Source organism: Dendrobates tinctorius, unplaced genomic scaffold, assembly GCF_039654945.1.
Source record: "Dendrobates tinctorius isolate UK_male_01 unplaced genomic scaffold, ASM3965494v1 ptg000207l, whole genome shotgun sequence".
NCBI lineage: Eukaryota > Metazoa > Chordata > Amphibia > Anura > Dendrobatidae > Dendrobates > Dendrobates tinctorius.
Window position 1 is genome coordinate 994,242 of NW_027361874.1, and position 23,714 is coordinate 1,017,955.

Below are 23,714 nucleotides of genomic sequence, written 5' to 3' on the forward strand. Positions count from 1 at the left end.
TGCTAGTGTGAAATTACCCTAAAGGTATCCATGGATTCTGTTACAGGGAATCTGTCACTGATTTCATGGTGTCCTAACTAAGGGTAACAAACTAGTGACGGATCCCCAGATCAAAATGCTGGGTCACTTAGTTGTACCAAAATCTTGTATTGGAAGCTTCAGCACATAATGATGAGTTCTGAATATTCAAGAGTTCCTGACTTTCACCGCCCCGCCGCTAATTCAGCTTAAAAAAAACCTGTAAATCAGGGGCCGGGTGTAGAGAGAGTCGGGAGCTCAGGAACATCCGGGCTCATCATTCGCTGCTGACAGAAACTTATTTTCCTAATGAGGTATATTATAAATATAATATCCCTGTCCTTATATAAAAAAACATTTATGGTAGCTCTAGAGTTGGCCCCTAGAGTTAATTCCCCTGGTGGGCCCTAGGCACCCCAGGCCGACCCTGCTTACACATATTGGAACATGGTCATTGTCACACTGAGGCCTTTACCTGAGCTCTGTAGCACTGCCTGTCACCTGAGTAATTCACTCCACAGAACTCGTCATTCTCTGTGACATATCCTGCATATCCTGGAATTACTCAATTGTTGCTCAAAACCATGCAAAAGATACATTCTGCCTGGTTGTGAAGTTTCCAGAAGTGTGTAGGCTTGTGGAGATTGGTCAATGGCACTCCTGTCTCTTTCCCTTGAGGAGGCTGTATCCAAGTAAAATGAGGCTTGTACATGTTCCTGACATGGGTTTCTGGCCTAACAGACTGACCACAATACAATCCCCCGCTTCCCTACACTGTATTCAGAATTTAATTCTAAGGCCGGCGTCACACTAGCGAATAAATCGGACGAATGCAATGCGATAAAAAACCTGTCATTGGGCTCCATTATATGTCCATTTTGCAAGCCTGCGAGAAAATCTCGGCAGACGGATGTCAAACGGATGCTTAGATGCGATTAAAATCGCATCATCACAGGAAATTTGGATGACAGACGGATCACTGGTCAAGAAACCTTTGTGCGATTTCGGACCGTAAAAATCGGACAGATTTTTTTATCGTTGTGTGTGACTCCAGCCTAATGGTTTTTGTGTCTGGTAGAATCCAATTTCCTGCCATTGAGCATACAGCTCCCCCAACTCCTGTATTATCTTCACCTTACCGCGGCTTCACGTGCTATGACAGTGGCTCCATTGGGATCTGGTGGCAAAAATGAACTGTTGAGCTCACAAAACGCAGGTTTCACAGCGCCTGCTGGCCCTCTGGAAATGTGAAGCGAGGGTGGCATAATGTGAGTCCCCGTAATATATCATCAATGGGTGCACTTGGGATCATTTTGCCTTTATTAATTTAATGTTATTAGTTTTCATTAATGTGGTACATTCCATTTATCATTCATTTTCATCTTCCCTCCTTTTTCATAAGGTTCTGTTAGTTAGTGGTATATACCTTCGGTTTCTTCAGGATGTCTTGTGATAAGGCAGATTTTGGTAACAGGAATTTGATTGGCAGTTGTCAGTTTAAGCGGGAAATGGGCATTTATTTAAACCTCTGCTTTCTGGATCTGGAGCTGTCTGACTGAAGATTTCTGCACGGAAGCATCTATGGGTAACCATAAAATAAACACCGCGGCCTTTACGCCAACTTCTGTTGTGCCTCAGATTTCATTATTTACATGCTATTTAGACTGTAATTTATAGGCAAATATGAGCCCATGAGATGGCGGTGAACTTGGTGATGGTGGTGCGAAGCCTAAAATTCAAATGGGCATGTTTGAAATGGCATTGAAAAGTGACGGGGAATATGTATCCACTATGTTGCTAACTATTTGGAATGAGGGAGGGACCTCCCAAATGTAGGAATGAGAGACCTCACAAATGTTAAAGGAAAAACTAAAGCCAAAACGCTCCGTGTGAACATATGCTAAAGGGGAGGTGTCATTTTTTAGTTTTATTTTGCATTATATACATGTAATTATGAAGGAAATAATGTTTCTTAGCATTTTTCCCTTTAAAGAAAAGTTTGGTTTGGTAGGTCTTTTTAAAAATCCGTAAAACCGGCGCAATAGTCAGTTTTAGATCTTTTTCCCATGTCCTCTGTCCTGTTTGTTGGGTCCAGCAGAAAAATATTCCATTTTTCTATTGACTTGCATTGGATTTGTTATTCGGTACGAATACACGGATATTAGAAATTATTTGTGCCCATTTTCCAAAATCCGAATATTTCATTATTCGCTCATCGCTAGTCACATATACTGTACTACATTTCTAATCAGAGAGTCATCACTGTGCTATGTACTGTATGCTGTTACATAGGACTGCAGTGATAACAGAAAATGTATTAGGTATACTCAGAGAATTCTTGTTTCTGTGGTGTTACATAAGACTGCACGTAGCATCTACTCCATTTTCTGTGCTCAGAGAGCTATCAGTGTGCTATATGTGGTGCTACACAGCACTTTGGGGGGTCACATCTACTACATTGTCTGTATTCAGAGTTGATTTATTATGCTATCTGTGGTGTTACTTAGGACTGTAGGTAACATCTACTCCATTTTCTGTAAACATAGAGTTAATATGGTGATATCTGTAGAACTACAGTTAACACAGTGATAACTCTAGGAAAATTAGGTATCTGTGGTATTGAGAAAGACTGCAGGAAAAATCTACAGCATTGTCTGTACTCAGGAAGTTAACATTGAGCTATCTGTGGTATCATGTACCAGCACTGCAGGAATCATCTACTAGAGATGTCTTGCATACTTACAGTCACGTGCCTACTAGCTGCTCTTCCGAATTATCTCAATGTTCAGAGCGTAAGAGAAGCCAGTTGTCACATGACTTTAAGTATGAAAATCGCATATGAGTGGTCATGTGATGACTACTGGAACTGGCAAGCTGTCATGATCCATGCTGGATCAGGACTGATAAAAAGCACAGGTAACCTTTTTTTCTTAAGCTGTGCTTAAGTTTGGTTTTTGCCCCCATTGGCCATTAGGATTATTGCACTGTGGTGTCTTTTGTTCTAAATTTGCCCCCGGTGGTGGTGAGCGTCATTGCACTATGGTTTCTTTAGTTAGTGCACATGATTATAATGCAGGTGTGATTGCTCTGGCTCTGCTATAAAAGAGTCACAGGTGTTGCAATCAGGGTTGGTGATAGTGTTCATTTCAACCATCCTTGGGGGAGGAAGGAGCTGGAGAGTGTTCCTTGCAGCACTGTCTTAGCCCTGGTGTGGAAGGAGTCAGAGGGGATTTCCTTGTAGCTCTGACAGAGCTTGATGGCAGCTATTCAGGAGGAGAGCTGCATTCTGGTGGTGGACTCTGTTGCCAGGAGCAAGTGCAACAGAGTAAAGCTAACTGGTGTTTCCCTGTTTGTGTTTTTCCTTAGTGTGTATTAGTACAGCGGTGGGGCCAGTGCCTGCGCCACCCAGCTCCCTAGCAAGGGATAGGTATAGGGTGTGCTAGGGCAACAGGTTCCTGATCGGCGCCCAGTGCAGAACCGGCATAGGGAATGTTAGGAGCGTTAGGGACACTGACTCAGGGGAGTGCAGGAGGTCTCCACATCCCCTTTCCCTATCGCAGGGCCCACCGTTGTAACTGTGTCCCCTTTCCCCGTGTCTTGTTGTTGTAGTACCGGCCGGCTGGCCGTGTCACACTGGACAGTATCACGTGCCGCGTCTTATAGTTTCAGTTACCGGCCTACGGGTCACGTCACACAGGACGGGTCATCGTGACATTATCACCAACCGACAACTTTTTTTTTCTGCTGGGCCATGGACCCAGTTCAGACCTTTGCCCAAATGCTGCAGACCCTTACTGAGGAGATTAGGAAGCTGCGCGGTGAGTTAGTGCAGCAACTGCAGCAGTTGGTGGGCTTTGGGGGCTTGGTTCAGAGACAGGCTCGGCCAGAATCCAAGATATCCCTCCCTGACAGATTTTCTGGAGGGAGAGATCAATTCTTGGTGTTTCAACAAGCCTGCAAATTATATTTCAGGCTGAGCCCTCGTTCATCAGGGAGTGAAGAGCAACGGGTGGGAATCAGTATGTCCCTTCTTAAAGGGGATCCCCAATCCTGGGCCTTCTCCCTACCGGACGATTCTCCATCATTGGTGTCCGTGGACGAGTTTTTTGTGGCTTTGGCGCTTGTGTATGGGGACCCTGATGGCGTCACCCTGGCGGAATCCCGACTCCGTAGGTGTAAACAGGGAGCCCGGGTTGCTGAGGAGTACTGCTCAGAGTTTAGGAGGTGGGCCACTAACACTCAGTGGAATGACCCTGCACTTAGGAGTCAATTTGTGCAGGGTTTGTCTCCAAAGCTGCAGGATTCTCTGGTGCAGTACACCGCCCCCAGGACGCTGGAGGCTGCCATGTCCCTTGCCATCCGGGTGGATAGATGCCTCAGGGATAGACATATACAAAAAGTGCCCCCTGATGTCCTCGCTAGGGAGGAGGACCCACCAGTGCGGATGGAGGAACCCAGACAGGCCGGTGTTGTTGATACAAAAAAGGGGGTGTCTGCGGCTCGTCGTGGTGGGAGGGTATGCTTTTCCTGTGGGAAGCCTGGCCATTTTATGAGAGTCTGCCCAGTTCATACCAAGTCTCCAGACGAACCTATGCAAGTAGGAGGAGCTAGTTTGTATTCAGAGCTGCCTACGGTTCGGGTAGTGGTGTCGACATGTTTGTACTGTGGGCAGACTGGTCATGGCCTGAAAGCTTGCCCATTGCGCACCAAGTTATCTGTGCCATCTGAGGAGCCGCATTTCCCTGGTCGCTTGAAGGGAGGTGACCAGGGAGTATACATTTCCTCCATTTTGCCCTCCCAAGGTACCATGTCAGTAGAGGTCTTGACTGGCAGGGTACCGGAGGTGATGCCGGTGCTTGTGGACAGCGGAGCAGGAGTCAGTCTGGTGGATGCTCACTTTGTCCAGACTCATGGTCTGAGGTGTAGGACGCTAGCCCAACCTATTAGCGTCCAGGCCATAAACTCGGTTCCACTGAGCCAGGGGAGCTTGACCCAAGTCGTAGAGAATATCCATCTACGTATAGGACATCATGAGGAGTCCCTGTCATGCTACGTCTTAGAGGGAATGCCAGTACCTATTGTTTTAGGCCTCCCTTGGCTGAAAGACACAACCCGGTAAAAGATTGGCGGGCGAGGGAAGTGATCAGCTGGGGGCAGTCGTGTGAGGGCTGCTGCCTAGGAACTACTGTCTCTGCCGTCTCTCCTCAACGGACCCCTTCCTCTCCGGTGAGAGCAGCAGATGTGCTGCAGGAGAGTAGGGGCAAGTCTCAACCCTCGCCATTGGCCAACCCTGGGAGGCACAGACCTCGTGGTGGAAGGGGTTGGAGGGTGGTGTACCCCTTGGTGAAGTGCGGGGGTGTGAGTGTGGTGACACAGGGGGACGCCTCTGTTGTCAATCCCAGAAAGAGTTCTCCAAATGGTGACAAACAAACGAGTGGCAATAAACGTTCAGGTCTGGACCTGTGTGTGAACGAGCATGTATGGGTGACCACCAAAAAACATCCAGTGGAAGTGTGTTGTGGAGTGTTACCAGCTCATACCAAACATACACATACACCACTCGTTCCCCAGGTTAGCGCTTCGGAGATGTGTGGTGCCTCTAGAACATACGTTGACAATTCCAGTGGGCTCGTTTCTCATCAACCTGACGTGCAGGTAGTTGCTGGGGTGAACTCTGGGTCTGGGCGTCTCTGCTGTGGGTGTTCCCTGAAGAGGAGTGGTCTTGAGGGTCCAGAGGCCCCTCATTAAGGGGAGGGTACTGTCATGATCCATGCTGGATCAGGACTGATAAAAAGCACAGGTAACCTTTTTTTCTTAAGCTGTGCTTAAGTTTGGTTTTTGCCCCCGGTGGCCATTAGGATTATTGCACTGTGGTGTCTTTTTTCTAAATTTGCCCCAAGTGGTGGTGAGCGTCATTGCACTCTGGTTTCTTTAGTTAGTGCACATGATTATAATGCAGGTGTGATTGCTCTGGCTCTGCTATAAAAGAGTCACAGGTGTTGCAATCAGGGTTGGTGATAGTGTTCATTTCAACTACCCTTGGTGGAGGAAGGAGCTGGAGAGCGTTCCTTGCAGCACTGTCTTAGCCCTGGTGTGGAAGGAGTCAGAGGGGATTTCCTTGTAGCTCTGACAGAGCTTGATGGCAGCTATTCAGGAGGAGAGCTGCATTCTGGTGGTGGACTCTGTTGCCAGGAGCAAGTGCACCAGAGTAAAGCTAAGTGGTGTTTCCCTGTTTGTTGTTTGTGCTTTTCCTTAGTGTGTATTAGTACAGTGGTGGGGCCAGTGCCTGCACACCCAGCTCCCTAGCAAGGGATAGGTGTAGGGTGTGCTAGGGCGACAGGTTCCTGATCGACGCCCGGTGTGGAACTGGCATAGGGAACGTTAGGAGCGTTAGGGATACTGACTCAGGGGAGTGCAGGAGGTCTCCACGTCCCCTTTCCCTATCGCATTTCTCTCCGTTGTAACTGTGTCCCCTTTCCCCGTGTCTTGTTGTTGTAGTACCGTCCGGCTGGCCATGTCACACAGGACAGTATCACGTGCCGCGTCTTGTAGTTTCAGTTACCGGCCTGCGGGTCGTGTCACACAGGACGGGTCATCGTGACACAAGCATAGCCGAATCCTGAAAGTGAGTATATTACAGAATGTTATGATGTAATATGATACAGTGCTTAATCTTTACAATTATTGCTCCTAACATAAATACAAATAGTAACCCTTAACTTGTGAGATGTCACAATACTTATTAATATAGCCATGTATCATGTTATCTCTCAAGTTATGGATTTCTACATGTGTACAGAATTAGAAACAATATCAGTACATGAATACAGCACCACAACCACTATGAGCACATGAATATAGCACTAGAATCTCCATCAGTCCATGAATACATCATCAGAATCATTGACATTAAAGAACTACAGTATCACAACCACCATCAGTAGAGGAATACATCACCAGAACCATCATCAGTACATGAATGAATATTTCACCAGAAAAAAACATTAGTACATAAATACATCAGAAGACCTACCATCAGGATAGAAAATATAGGAATATACTACCAGAGCCATCAATGGTACAGAAATACCTCATCACAACTACCATCAGTACAAGAATACCTTACCTGAATCCCAATCATTATAGTGTCCCACATTTTTTGAAACTGTGATTGTACATGAATTTGTTTTCATGAAACTTAATCTGTAGTGTTACATAGGACTGCAGGTTACATCTACTACATACTACATCTGTTATCAGGGAATTATCACAGTGTTATCTGAACTGCAGGTAACAAACAGTGAGAACTCTCTAAGCACAGAAAATATAATATATGTGATCTCCAATCCTATGTAACACCACAAGATTATACCGACTATATTATCTGTAGGCAGAGAGGTATCTGTGTGTTATATGTGGTGTTACATAGGACTGCAGGTAACATCTACTACATTACCTGTTCTCAGAAAGTTTTTGTGCTATTTAGAGTGTTAGAAAGGATTGCATGCAAAATTCACTCCATCTGTTACTGTAACATCCATTGCCGACACCCCGCATTGGTTTCCCTGTTCTCTCCATGTGAGGACGCCGACATACTCAATGCCCCGCTGTGGCAGCATCTTCCTAGCACTCCTCTCCCTCCTCCTGTGCACGTCACACAGGCTACCAGAGGTTCGGCTAGTGCGCGCTCCCCTTCTCTTAAAGTTGCAACGTGTGCACCTGCAAAGATAAAATGTACCCTTCTCAATAGGGAGGTGCCTGAGCAACCCCTATAGTTTCTTAGTGGTAATGTGAGTGCAACTGTTGTTGCCAGGTTCCCCGTCCTCAGTCTATTAAAATTATTCCCTTATCCTGTATCCCTATATTCTTCTACAGTGTATACATGACCCTGAAGCTGCTAGTTCAGAAACAAAGGTCTTGGTTATTGGTTCAGGTACCGTCGAAGCAGCTTCAGGGTTATGTATAAACTGTAGAAGAATATAGGGATTCAGGATAAGGGAATAATTTTAATAGACTGAGGACGGGGGACCTGGCAACAACAGTTGCACTCACATTACCACTAAGAAACTATAGGAGTTGCTCAGGCACCTCCCTATTAGGAAGGGTACCTTTTATCTTTGCAGGTGCACACGCTGCCTTTCCTGATTAACTCTTACGCAACCTGGGTATTCTCTGAAGGATTTATTGCTGTAAGAGTACATTGTGTCCAATTAGATATGACACAAAAGAATATTGATTATGGATTATAGATTTTATGTTATAGATTTTAATGACGTGTATATAATTGTACAGCACACTAATTTCTGTATATTTACTTTGCTGTGAGGTTTGACAAAGACCCAGGGCAGGGTCGAAACGTTACCTTTTTTTACTTTTTTTCACTTATTATTTTCTTTTCTGTGGTGAACATTTGTTATACATGAAATAAATACAAATTCTTTTGTTCAACCTTATAAGACTCTTTGAGTGCGGCTGTTCCCTCTCTTGTGACCAATCAGAGGCCGGCAGCTGACGACAGCGTCCAAGTCACTGGCGGCTCATGGAAGTGACATCATGCGCTGTCTATCACTTGAACGCGGAAGTCAGTTGTCGACCTCTGCACCAACTAAAGAAGAGAATAATGCACATCGTGGGAATAAGGGAAAAGGGAGTACAACCTATTTTTGTTAATCTTTTTTGGAGAAGAATGAGCAACATTATTACTAGAAGAAGCCCAGGATGCGTGCCATTATACCAGGATAGGGACCAATATTGCAGTAATAAACCCAGGATGGGATTCATTATACCATGATGGGGGACATATATTACTAGAAGGAGCCCAGGATGCAGACATTATACTAAGAGAGGGGACATATATTACTGGAATGGGCATAGGATGGGGGACATTATACCACGATGGTGGACATATATTACAGGAAGGGACTCAGTGTGGGGGGCATTATACTATGATGAGGGATATATATTACTGAAAGGGGCCCAGGTTCAGGGGCATTATACCAGGATGGGGAACATATATTTCTGAAATGGGACAGGATGGGAGCTTTATACCAGGATGGGGAATATATTACTGGATAGGACCCAGGATTGGGGCATTATACCAGGATGTGGGAGTTTACAGTGGCTTGTGAAAGTATTCACCCCCTTGGCCTTTTACCTATTTTGTTACATTACAACCTGTGCTTAAATATTTTTGTAATATGATTTTTGTGTGATGCATCAGCAATATATAGTTTAAGTTGGTGAAGTGAAGTGAGAAAAAAATAGGCATATATTAAATGTATGGTATCAAGTAACAAAACATTGGAATGTGCATATGTATTCAACCCTTTTGCTATGAAGCCCCTAAAAGTTTCTGGTGCAAGCAATTACCTTCATAAGTCACATGCTCAGTGAAAGGAAGTCCACCTGTGTGCAATCTAGGTGTCACATGGCTGCAACACCATTAAGCAAGAGGCACCAGTTACCAAACAACCCCATGAAGACCAAGGAGATGTCCAAACAAGTTAAGGACAAAGTTGTTGAGAAGTACAAGTCAGAGTTGAGTTATAAAAAGCACCCCAATCTCCAATGATCCCCCGGAGCACCATCAAATCCATTATGATCAAATGGAAGGAACATGGTTCCACAACAAACCTGCCAAGAGAGGGCCTCCCATCAAATCTCTCATCCCGGGAAAGGAGGGCATTAATCAGAGAGGCAGCACAGAGACCAAAGTTAACCCTGAAGGAGCTGCAGAGTTTTCATGCAGAGACTGCAGTATCTCTCCATAAAACCATTATATGTTGTACACTCCATAGAGATGGCCTTTATGGAAGAGTCGGCAGAAAAAAGCCTTTATTTACACAAAAAAATTGCAAGGCTCATTTTGAGTTTTCTAAAGGCATGTGGTAGACTCCTCAAATGTATGGAGGGAGGTGCTGTGGTCAGATGAGACTAAAATTTAACTTTTTGGCCACCAAGGTAAACGCTATGTCTGGCGCTAAACCAACACAGCTCATCATTCAAAGAACACCATCCCCACAGTGAAACATGGTGGTGGCAAAATGGATGTTTTTCAGCAGCAGAGAAAGGTAAAATGGCCTAAGTCGAGGGGAAGATGGATGGTATGAAATACAGTAATATCCTTGAGCAAAATCGGTGTCAGTCTGTTAGGGATTTGAGACTGGGACGGAAGTTCACCTTCCAACAAGACAATGACCCAAAGCATACTGCAAAAGCAACAGTCAAGTGGTTTAAGGGGAAAGTGTAAATGTTTTGGAGTGACCTAGCCAAAGCCCAGACCTTAATCCAATTGAGAATCAGTGGTAAGACTTGAAGATTGTTGTTCACAAGAGCAAACCATCTAACTTGAAGAGCAATTTTGCCTCAAGGAATGGGCAAAAATCCCAGTGGCATGATGTAGGAAGCTCATAGAGATTTATCCAAAGCAACTTGCAACTGTAATTGCTGCAAAAGAGGCACTACAAAACACTAACTTAAGGGGGTGAATAGTTATGCAAACTAAAGTTTTCAGTTATTTTGGATTTGTTGTTTGCTTCACAATAAAAAGAAAACCAAATATTTACAGTTGTATGCAAGTTCTTTCCATGAACTGATGCAAACCCTGAAAAAGAACAGTGAAATTCCAGGTTGTGAGGTAGCAAAACACGGAAAATGTTGGGGGGGGGATGTTGGAATGATATCGCAAGCCACTGTATTACTGGAAGAGGCCCAGGATGGTTGACATTATACAAGGATGGTGCCAGAAAAACTGTAGTTCTGGCGTTTTGACGTTCTTCCTCAGTACGCCTTTCACCGAATGGAACATCCTATATTTTGATAGATTGTACTTTTATGACTGTAACAATTTCAAATATGTGTATCTTTTCTTTTTTTGCTTTTTGAACTTTTGTATTTTACTTTAATTTTTAATTTTTTTTACTTTTTAGATTATTAAATATTCCCATTAGGGGACTTGAAACTGCGATCATCCGTTCACTTGTACTATACACAGCAGTGCATCATCACTGCTATGTATAGTGAATACCACCTATTAAGGCTGGGGTCACACTTGTGAGAATCTCGCACGAGTCTCGCGTCTCAATACCCGGCACTGCTGCTGGAACTTGGACCGAAGCGCTCAGCTGCATACTAATACATGCAGCCGCACACTCCGGTCTCGAGTGCTGGCGGGAGTGCCGGGCATGGATGCGAGAAGACTCGTGCGAGTTTCTCGCAGGTCTGACCCAAACCTTACGCACACTAAACGTTCACTTTCACAGGAGAATCATCATGACAAGCAGGGAGCTCTTCAGCAGATCCCCGCCAACCCATTGAAGCCCCACCATCATGTCACGGGCATGCTGATACGACATATGGAATGATGTATAAAGTGACCGTGGGTGGTAGCCATGGGCAAGGTGCTGTTCCAAGTCATCATGGCATTTTACAAGAAAAGATTGGTCCTCGCTGGGTGTTGGTTCTAGTGTTGTGGCGGCCATGTGCCCGTGCAGTCTGCCTTTGGCGAATGGTTTTGGCTGGCCAGGACCACGAATTCCACAGATTAATAAAGTAGACTTGCAATCAATCATGGTGACTTTACTGAACTTGATAAGGGTTATGTACAAGAGATAGCGGATACACTAATTTTTATACATGTTTCCTTCACAGTAAGGCTATGTGCACACGCTGCGGTTTTTGCTGGGGTTCCGCTGCAGTTTTGGCCCTGTGGAACCGCAGCAGTTCCGAAGACATGGTACAGTACCATGTAGCCTTATGGGTTTTCAAAACCGCAGTGTTCACGCTGCGTTTTTTTGTGCGGTTTTGCTTCGGTTTATAAAACGCAGCATGTCAATTGTTTCTGCGGATTCCGCAGCGGTTTCACACCTTTAACATAGTAGAGGTATGAAACCGCAGGGCAAAATCGCAGGCCAAACCGCAGGTCACTCTACCTGTGGTTTTACCTGCGGTTCCGCGGGGAAAAACCCGCAGGTGATTCCGCAGTTTGTGCACATAGCCTAAGAAACCTTTCATTCCCACTGTATTCTTCCTCTGTAGGCTACTCCAGGGCTCGGCAGCTTATGTGTTTCGTCTCTACATCACTGCAATTCAGCTTCTAGGCCACAGTCCAGATCAATGAATTTCTCTCTACTTGCTCAGTGGTTCTGCGTTCTATCACTATGGATGCCCTGGATCTACTGCTCAGTACCCCCACTAATCCCATTCTCCCAGTTGTCTGTAGACCCATTACCTTCAGTACATATCAAGATCTCAAGTTTCTCGTGTCGGCGATTTATCCCATAACGCCTTATGGAAGGTCTCTCAGTCTCGTCAGTAGTTCTAGTTCTGGATCTCTCCTTGGCAGCATTGCACACTTGTCACTCTTCAAACTCTAACTCCTGTCTGACTAACTATCAGGAAGTATTCTGTTTACCCTGGCACTAGCCCATCCCACTGTGGGCTAGTCACAACTCTTAACCCTCCGTCAGGCGCAATAGATCTGACAGGCACACAGTAATTAGTTTCACTTCTCTCTCCTTGCCCACTTATCAGAAAACCCCACCCCTCCTAGTTATCTCCTGACTCTACAGGCTCTGTGAAACCTGATATCACAGTGACTCAGCAGACCTTCTAGTGAGCAGATATCAACACTTTGGCTTCTCAGGCACATTGCGCCTGATTTCAACACAAATTGAAAGGTTAGTATTTTCTTTTTTTATTCATCACGATTGTGTATTTAGCTTGTTTTATGAAGGATTAATGCTAAGTTAGTGTACATAAGTACTGTTTTCTTAGACAAAAGGAGGGTGGCTTCTAAGGCACATTGCGCCCTAACACATACTCTTTCTCTCTTGCTTCAGATTTTCTGCTGCAATGGCCAGAAAACAGTATGATTCATCTAAACCCCTTCATTTAGAAGAAATGAAGATTTTTTTGTTAGAAGATGATGAGGAAGAACCAGCAGTAACTGAGGATTTAGAGGAATCTAGTGACATTTCATCTGAAGATGAGGTAGCAGAATGTAACACTGATTCTGGAACAGAGCAGGATGGTGATGACACTGATACAGAGGAAACAGACACAGATCTAGCTTATTATTTGGGCAAAGATAAAAATACAAAGGACGTCCCAAGGACGTTCCAGAACAAACACCGACTCTACCACCTTCTAAAAGACGCAGTTGTACTACCTGCTCATTTGTATCTGGTTTCAGAAGGCTTTCTAAATATGACTGCAAAATATGTAAAGAATCAATCTGCCTTTCCCATGCAACTTTCGTCTGCCAGCCTTGCTTTTCTAAGCGTACCTGTGCTGCTTCTGCTGCAATTGAAACCACTGAAGATGAGTAGAAAATAATTAAGTAACATCTAAGTGCAATATCCTTTAAGTTTTTTTCCATAATTTTATATTTAAGCAATAGTTAAGTAAAGATAACTGGAGCCTATTTGGCGGTACTACCGAAAAGTGGTACTTTTAGTTTTAATAAGTTTATGGTTAATAAATGTTTTTTTTGCATCTGATTTGGTGTAATCTCTTTTAATACATTCCTATGAAGGTCACTGACTACTTCTATAGTCCTGAAATTGAAATATGTAGCTACTATAGGTGGTTTTCTGACCTGTGCTTGTCAGGCACATTGCGCATGAACTGAGGAGAATCTATATTGCGCCTGACGGAGGGTTAACTCTCACTTACCCTGCTGTCTGTTGCTGAGCAGTACTTCCCTACAAAACACTATTTTACAGTCAACTATCTACATCCTATAATATACTCTAATGTAACGATCTTTGTCTTATCCTGCATTATTCACATTATACATGTTACACTTATCCATTACCTCTACATTACTCATGCACTATATAGTATCATATCACAGTACATAACACAAGTAAACATATTAGACTTCATAAGATATCAAAAAGACGCATTTCACTATATACACAATGCGATTAGTGTCTTCAGGGGCAGGAACGTGGCAGTCCAGTCCACTCCCCTTACAGATGCAACCCCCTGCCGGAGTGTGTTAAATGAATTTAACAGTCGAACAACTCCATCTGCGACTGTTAGAGGCAGATAAAGACTGAATAATTCAGCCATCATCTGCTGGGAAAGATGTGGGGTCGTGTTGCAAGCCCCATCAAAGGCAGGGACACAACATATGATGTAAATGTAAGTCATATGTTATGAAGGGGTAAATTTTGATTACCTTTACCTTTATTTTATCAGTGACTTGGTTTTGGTCTGCAGAAAGTAATGTGGTCTACAAATAGAGGCACATTAACCGTGAACCTGTAATTAAATGGAACCTCTGAGGTCCGCCATGCCCTCCAATCCAGCAGCATTCAGTTATGTGTGATTAAACTTCCTGAATAACCAGCCCTGTATAACATAATTCAGTTAAATAAATGCTATAAAAAAGCATTGATATCATCTCCAGCTCCTGCACATCTGAGAAAGCGCCGCTCATTCCGTCAGTGTCACTGCGTTTCTAAAGCCCGATGTACGCTCCCTGGTTTCAGAGATGCACACTGCACATGACCGGAAGCCATCTTGTAAACTTCTGGAAAAGCGCTGTGTACATCGCTGAAGCCGGGAAGCGTACACTGGGCTTCAGAGATGCACTGTGCATGACCGGCAGCCACCTTCTGAAATTCCGGAAAAGCGCTGTGCGCATCTCTGAGGCCGGGAAGCGCACAGAGATGTAGTGATGCTGAGGAAATAAGCGGCACATATCAATAATGTTGTAGCATACGTAAAAACAACAGCTGCAGTTTTAACATGCAGTTTTCTCTCGTGCCGTCCCTCACCTTCCTTGATTATGTGGATAAATGTAAGCAAAGCGGCTGGCAAAGGACATGGTGCCATTCAGGAAATACAAATTTTGTGTCACAAACGGCCCCATGTGACATGATGTGATTGATTTTTCTTCTATTTTATACTATGTAACATATGGTCCTTACAATTCAATACTAGGTGGAAGTGTCTGAACCAGGCCTAAGGGTTTTGGTGCTAAATACAGTTTAAAAGCGCACCGGTCATATGAATAGTGGTATCAGATATCCCAGACTACATATGGATTAGGATAGTGAATGGGCTGGAGTTTAGGCTTCTTGATTTAATGTGATATTTTTCTTGGAAAATTTATGTCAGGTTTTTTTCTCCTTGTTAAGTGATAAAAGATATGTTTTCTTATCTGAACACAATGACATCTTAAAAGGATTTCTTTGTTGTCTCTAAACTTGCCTGTCAAAAATTACATTCTCTATACAGTTTGCTCAGTGTTTGCTTAACATTGCCTTACAGTAGTGTTGATATGCAGTTAGACAGCACACTTTTAACTTTTAAGTACATTGTTGGACAAGAATTTTTAAATACCAGGTTAAGCTTTTATGACAGACAGTTCATTGCTGGGAAATGACAGCTTAAATCCAAGGTGGAATATGTTAAACCATCACCTGGCATTGTGCTACATATGTTTATACAGTCTTACAGCAGACAATCAAGGCTCTGTTTCAAATGAAGTGCTTGGTGTCTCGTGGCTTTTAGTTTGTCAGGAAAAGTGTATGATTTCGTACAGCTAGGTGTATGCAGATAAAAAGGACTTCACCAGGTCATCAGTGTAATGTTCCACTGAATCAGATAATCCAAGTTCATTGCTGAATGCACTGACCTATTACATATTCCTTCGTTACATCAACTAGAGAGATGGGAAATATGTAATTCAATATCTGCATCCTAGATTTAGCCTTTACCCCAGACATTAAACTTGGCCAGTAAATGGAAGTCCTTCAGTTGTGCCAAGGTTCTATTAAAGGTGTTTTCTGGGCTCAGAAGAAATGTGTGTAGTCACTCTACCTGATTGCAGGATTGCTGAATCGTGACAGTGTGTGTTGTGTGCGGTGTGACAGGTCCCCGTACTCCCCATGCAAGTGGGAGGTTATGAGACCATATGTATGCAGTTTGCAGAATTATGATCAATTACTTAATTTGTTCTCTCAATAGAACATTGACAACAGCGAAAGACAGTCTATTCAGTATGTGACCATAACCTACTTACTTTTGAGATCAGAAGATGTCCAGCAGTGGCATCAATTCAACACTTGCAGCAACCAGTGGGATCCAAATACACTCATCTACTGCTCGGAGAAGTCTGGCCAAAAATGGTCTTCATAAAGAAATTTTTGCCAACATGGAAACATGGCTATGAAGCTCAACTAGGCACAAAGAAATAAGGTGTATATAAATATCAAGACTAGAGGTATTCTGGAACGATGAGGCAAAATGTGAAATATCTGGATGTAGCAGAAGTTAGTTTGGTAGGAGAGTGGTGCAATAACATGTTTCTGTAGGCAACAATGAAGCGTAGTGAAGGTTCCCTGTAAGTTTTCAGCTGCATTTCAGCAAATGGAGTTGCAGATTTGGTCAGGATTAGTGATGAGCGAGTATGCTTGTTACTCGAGTTTTTTGAGCATGTTCGGGTGTTCTCCGAGTATTTTGGGCATGCTCGGGGGATTTAGTTTGTGTCACCACAACTGCATGATTTGCGGCTGCTAGACAGCCTGAATATACAGTTGTGGCCAAAAGTATTGACACCCCTGCAATTTTGTCTGATAATACTCAGTTTCTTCCTGAAAATGATTGCAAACACATTTATTATCTTCATTTAATTTGTCTTAAATGAAAAAACACAAAAGAGAATGAAGCAAAAAGCAAAACATTGATCATTTCACACAAAACTCCAAAAATGGGTCAGACAAAAGTATTGGCACCCTCAGCCTAATACTTGGTTGCACAACCTTTAGCCAAAATAACTGCGACCAAACGCTTCCGGTAACCATCAATGAGTTTCTTACAATGCTCTGTGTTGTGAGTTCATTTTTCCCTTCACCATTGAGGTCTGATGAACTCCCTCCTCTTGTGAAGGAAGGTAGTGAGGCTGAATACCAAACACATGGGCAGGTAGATGATGACTGGGTGGCTGGAATTGAGGACTGGATATAAGGCTGCCGACACCCTTCTTCCTGGCTGGTGATTTTCCTGCTGAATTCTTGGAGACCAGTCTGATTCCTGCATCTCAAAGCTAAGTTTTCTGCTCTTCTTTGTACACTTCAGTTTTGTTTTTGTTTTGCCTTGTTTTTTTTGGGAGTTCTGCCATCCCCGGCCGGGGGTGAGCGGAACTCCATTTTTGTCTCTGATCTGTTGATATTTTGCTCTGTCTTCAGAATATACCTGAGTGCTGATATAGTCTTTTGAAGCCTAGCGACTTCAGGGCCTGTTTTTCCTATCAGTCGGTTGGCTCATTTTGTTAGGGTTTTTGCGGATGGCAGACAGCAGCTTTCCTATCCTGTCCTATGTAGTTAGCTTGGGCCCCATCATTTGCTCAACCTATCTTTCTATCTGTGTTAGTGTTTTCATCTTGCTTCACCGTCATTATATGTTGGGGGCTGCCTATTGCTTTGGGGTCTGCTCTGGGGCAGTTTAGTTTTTCCCCTTTCTGTCTTTAGGCTATATAGTTCTTCGGCTGTGATCGAGGGGTCTAGGGCACCGTAGGAACCCCCACGGCTACTGCTAGTTGTTGTGGATAGGTTCAGGGGTCTGCAATCCGATAGCTGCCAACCTCTCTGGTTTTTCTGGACTTAGCTGGTATTGTTTTTTCCTCCTTCGGTGACTCATCATAACAGCTCTGCTGGAATTTTAGACCATTCTTCTTTGGCAAACTGCTCCAGGTCCCTGATATTAGAAAGGTGCCTTCTCCAAACTGCCATTTTTAGATCTCTCCACAGGTGTTCTATGGGATTCAGGTCTGGACTCATTGCTGGCCACCTTAGAAGTCTCCAGTGCTTTCTCTCAAACCATTTTCTAGTGCCTTTTGAAGTGTGTTTTGGGCCACATTGTCCTGCTGGAAGACCCATGACCTCTGAGGGAGACCCAGCTTTCTCACCCTGGGCCCTACATTATGCTGCAAAATTTGTTGGTAGTCTTCAGACTTCATAATGCCATGCACATGGTCATGCAGTCCAGTGCCAGAGGCAGCAAAGCAACCCCAAAATATCAGGGAACCTCTGCCATGTTTGACTGTAGGGACAGTTCTGTTTTCTTTGAATGCCTCTTTTTTTTCTCTTGTAAACTCTATGTTGATGCCTTTGCCCAAAAAGCTCTACTTTTGTCTCATCTGACCAGAGAACGTTCTTCCAAAACGTTTTAGGCTTTTTAGGTAAGTTTTGGCAAACTCCAGCCTGGCTTTTTTATGTCTCGGGGTAAGAAGTGGGGTCTTCCTGGGTCTCCTACCATACAGTCCCTTTTCATTCAGATGCCGACGGATAGTACGGGATGACACTGTTGTACCCTTGGACTGCAGGGTAGCTTGAACTTGTTTGGATGTTAGTCGAGGTTCTTTATCCAACATCCGCACAATCTTGCGTTGAAATCTCTTGTCAATTTTTCTTTTCCGTCCACATCTAGGGAGGTTAGCCACAGTGCCATGGGCTTTAAACTTCTTGATGACACTGTGCACGGTAGACACAGGAACATTCAGGTCTTTGGAGATGGACTTGTAGCCTTGAGATTGCTCATGCTTCCACACAATTTGGTTTCTCAAGTCCTCAGACAGTTCTTTGGTCTTCTTTCTTTTCTCCATGCTCAATGTGGTACACACAAGGACACAGGACAGAGGTTGAGTCAACTTTAATCCATGTCAACTGGCTGAAAGTGTGATTTAGTTATTGCCAACACCTGTTAGGTGCCACAGGTAAGTTACAGGTGCTGTTAATTACACAAATTAGCGAAGCATCACATGATTTTTCGAACAGTGCCAATACTTTTGTCCACCCTCTTTTTTATGTTTGGTGTGGAATTATATCCAATTTGGCTTTAGGACAATTCTTTTTGTGTTTTTTCATTTAAGACAAATTAAATGAAGATAATAATACCAAAGAATTTGTGTTTGCAATCATTTTCAGGAAGAAACTGAGTATTATCTGACAAAATTGCAGGGGTGTCAATACTTTTGGCCACAACTGTATGTGGAGACTTCCTAACAAACAGGCAATTCCTGCATGTATTCAGGCTGTCTAGCAGCCGCAAATCATGCAGCTGTGGCGACCCAAACTAAACGTTCGAGCACTACAAAATACTTGGAGAACACCCAAATATGCTCGTAAAACTTGAGTATCGAGCATACTCGCTCATCACTAGTCAGGATTCATGTTGTTCTCAATACTGAGAGAAACAGGCAGATACTTATCAATTATTCAATACCTTCAGGGAGACATCCTATTAGCTTCAAATTTAATTCTACATCAGAACGAGTCCAAACATACAGATAATGTCATTTAGAAATATGTTCAGTGTAAAGAAGAACAATGGACTCCTAGAAGTAATAATTATGACCCCCACAGAGCCCTCATTTCAACATAATAAAGTCTCTCTCTGATTATATGAAAGAAGAATTTGTGCCAGATCTATGTAGTGCTCCAAGACTTTTTCAACTGCTTCCTTTTCAAGTTTTTTTTTTTAAAACTGAGTGCAGGTGTACCTTGATGAATTCATGCTGCTTGATTTAATTTAATTTAGATATCTCTATTTATAAAAAATAAACTATTGTCACTTCTATTTTTTAAACCATTCTTAATTTGCAGCAATTTTACCAAACCTGCTTAAAACCTTTGCGCAGTACTTTATATAACACATATTTAGTACCTCTTCACATTGAATTGGAGCAACCACACTTTTAACATACGCCAAGTGAACACAGCTCTTTGGATATGTTTAGTGTATTCGCCCAGGTTTCAACATGGGGTCATATTTTTTTTGTTTTTCACTGAACAGGAAAGCTGACTGGTCCTCTTTCCCACACCAATCTTCTAAATATCAAAGCACTGATTGTCTCTAAACTGCACAACACGAGAGCCAACAGCTTCTTTATACAACAGTTGGAGTGATTTAAACCCAGGACCCATGCTAACCATTGAGCCACCATGCTACCCTATAAACTACATCACACAGGAAAGCAGACATGTCCTCTATATTACAACACACAAGTTACTGAAGGAAAGTGATCTATTGTTTTCTTTGCTTTTGTAATTGAAATATTAAATTCTTTGAATTTTCCATACGCCTATGGAAAAACTGCAAAAAATAGAAATCTTGCAAACTTACCACTGGCCACCAAGCCTAATATAATACTAGATTCGTACATCTTGTTCTGTACAGATCTGTTTTTAGCAGTGATTATCATTATACGCAAGATTACAATGAACAATAACCAACAATAGGTGATGGTCAGAGCACTCATCTTCCTCGCCTAGAAAGCTCAATGTAGAAGTCATTGCGTCACCCCCTGTGTACTACTGCCTACACCCATGATTCTTCTCAAAAAGGATCTCTGAAAAGGACGTATGAGCCACAGTAGGGCTAGAGATCAGCATGAAAATTGAAATGTTTCTGAGATTTTTTTAAAATCAGATTGTGATAGAAAATTTTTTAAAAAAACAGCACAATCGTAATAGTTCAAAAATAACTCCTTTTCTGGTTTTCTAAGGCTGGTTTCACACTTGCGTTTTTTGCGCTGTGTTTTAGCGCAAAAAAAACAAATGTGTTTTTTCCCCTATACTTAACATGGGTGCACATATGCGCGCATACATATGCGCACGTACGCTTTTTTTTGCATTTTTTGTGCGTCCGACTTGCCCCCAAAAAACGCATGTGCACGCAATGCGTTTTTTTTTCCAGCAAAACACCCATTAAAGTCTATGGGTGCGCATACGTGCGCATTGTAATGCGCACGTATGCGCAAAAAAAACATGCATTTTTTTAAAAAATGCACCAAAACCCGCAAAAAAACGCATACAAACGCATGATGCTTTTTTTCATGCGTTTGTGTGCACAAAAAACGCGCAGCAAAAAAATGCAAGTGTGAAAGTAGCCTAATTCTGATTTTCTGATGCCGCATTCTCTTTTATGAAAATCACAGTGGCTGTAAGGATGCAGCTACCAGAATGACATAATCACTCTTATAATTGTACAGTGGGTACAGAAAGTATTCAGACCCCTTTAAATTTTTCACTCTTTGTTTCATTGCAGCCATTTGGTAAATTCAAAAAAGTTCATTTTTTTTCTCATTAATGTACACTCAGCACCCCATCTTGACTGAAAAAAAACAGAAATATAGAAATTTTTGCAAATTTATTAAAAAAACCTGAAATATCACATGGTCTTAAGTATTCAGACCCTTTGCTCAGGCACTCATATTTAAGTTACTTGCTGTCTATTTCCTTGTGTTCCTCCTTGAGATGGTTCTACTCCTTTATTGGAGTGCAGCTGTGTTTAATTATTCTGATAGAGCTTGATGTGTAAAGGCCCCTTTACTGTACATTTAGCGATGCGCCAGCGATCCCGACCACGATACGACCCGGTCAGGATCGCTGGTGCATCGCTAAATGGTCGCTAGTGAGCTGCCACACAGGCAGATCTCACAGCGATGCAGCAGCGATACAGCGGTCGTTACTTACCTTTCAGACGAAGCGATCCTGACGTCCTCCCGTCCGCGTCCACGCGTCGCTCGTCGGCGCCAGCAGGAAGCCCAGCAGGAAGCGCCCGATGAGAAATGGAGCTGCGCGATCTCGCGCGATCAGCAACAGACAGCGGGGAGCCGGTCGGAGGTAAGTATCACACATAGCGATATCGCTGCTGCGTCACCAAATCGGTGATGCTTTAGCAATATTGTTAGCGATATTGCTATGTGTAAAACCCCCTTAAAGGCGCACACCTGTCTATATAAGACCTCTCAGCTCACAGTGCATGTAGACCAAATGAGAATCATGAGGTCAAAGGAACTGGCCAAGGAGCTCAGACAGAATTGTGGCAAGGCACAGATCTGGCCAAGGTTACAAAATAATTTCTGCAGTACTCAAGGTTCCTTAGAGCACAGTGGCCTCCATAATCCTTAAATGGAAGAAGTTTGGGACCACCAGAAGCCTTCCTAGACCTGGCCGTCCAGCCAAACTGAGCAATCATGGGAGAAGAGCCTTGGAGAGAGAGGTAAAGAGAACCGCAAGATCACTGTGGCTGATCTCCACAGATGCAGTAGTGAGATGGGAGAAAGTTCCACAAAATCAACTAACACTGCAGCCCTCCACTAGTTGGGCCTTTATGGCGGAGTGGCCCGACGGAAACCTCTCCTCAGTGCAAGACATATGAAAGCCCACATAGAGTTTGCTAAAAAACACATGAACGACTCCCAGACTATGAGAAAAAAGATTCTCTGGTCTGATGAAATGAATATAGAACTTTTTGGTGATAATTCTAAGCAGTATGTGTGTAGAAAACCATGCACTGCTCATCACCTGCCCAATACAATCCCAACAGTGAAACATGGTGGTGGCAGCATCATGCTATGGGGGTGTTTTTTCAGCTGCAGGGACAGGTCGACTGGTTGCAATTGAAGGAAACCTGAATGCTCCCAAGTACAGAGATATCATGGGTGAAAATCTCTTCCAGAGTGCTCTGGACCTCAGACTTGGCCTAAGGTTCACCTTCCAACAAGACATTGACCCTAAGCACACAGCTAAAATAACAAAGGAGTTCCTTCAGAACAACTCTGTGAACATTCTTGACTGGCCCAGTCAAAGCCCTGACCTAAACCCAATTGAGCATCTCTGGAAAGACCTAAAAATGGCTGTCCACCAAAGTTTGTCATCCAACCTGAGGGAACTGGAGAGGACTTGCAAAGAAGAATGGCAGGGTATCCCGAAATCCAGGTGTGAAAAACTTCTTACATCATCCCTAAGAAGATTCAAGGCTGTACTAGTTCAAAAGGGTGCTTCTACTCAATACTAAGCAAAGGGTCTGAACACTTAGTTATGACCATGTGATATTTCACTTTTTTTCTTTTTTAATAAATTTGCAAAAATTTCTACATTTCTGTTTCTTTTTTAGTCAAGATGGGATGCAGAGTGTACATTGATGAGAAAAAAAATGAACTTTTTTGAATTTGCCAAATGGCTGCAATGAAACAGAGTGAAAAATTTAAAGTGGTCTGAATACTTTCCATACTCACTGTATCTGCTGATCACTATTCAAAACCCGGAGGTCATTGTAACAAGCTGCAGTGTTTGACATGAATATGGTTAACAACTTTTGATTCCAACTCAACTGACAAATACTGCATACCTCCCAACTTTTTAAGAAGCGAAAGAGGGACATATTTTGTTCACACCCATGGACACACCCCAATTCACACCTATTTAACATTTCTTTCCTCCGTGGCAGGAGTTGTCAGAGGGGCAGTGGTAGTGAAGGACATTGAGCAGACACTCAAGACTGCTATGTATACACCCAAATCCAAGTCATCTGTGTGTCCTGCTCATCTCTAGTTGGGAACTGTGGATTTAAGGCTAGTTTCACACTTACACCTTTTTGTGCAGCGTATCGAGCGCACATGACACGCATGTCAAAAACGCGTGCAAACGCTTGTAAACACTGCGTTATTTGTAGCATTATTGTGCGCATTACGGCAAAAAATCGCAGTGTTTTTATGCATTTGTAAGCGTTTTTCCATGCATTTCTTATGCGCATGGGTAGTCTAGGTGTCACATTTCACAGGAGAAAAATCCTTGAAAAATTCTTGCAACAGACTCCACCAATGGGACATCAGTGGGCGTGTGTTATGGGAATTCTTTATATAGACCCCGTTTACAGCTGAATTCTTCACATTTGCT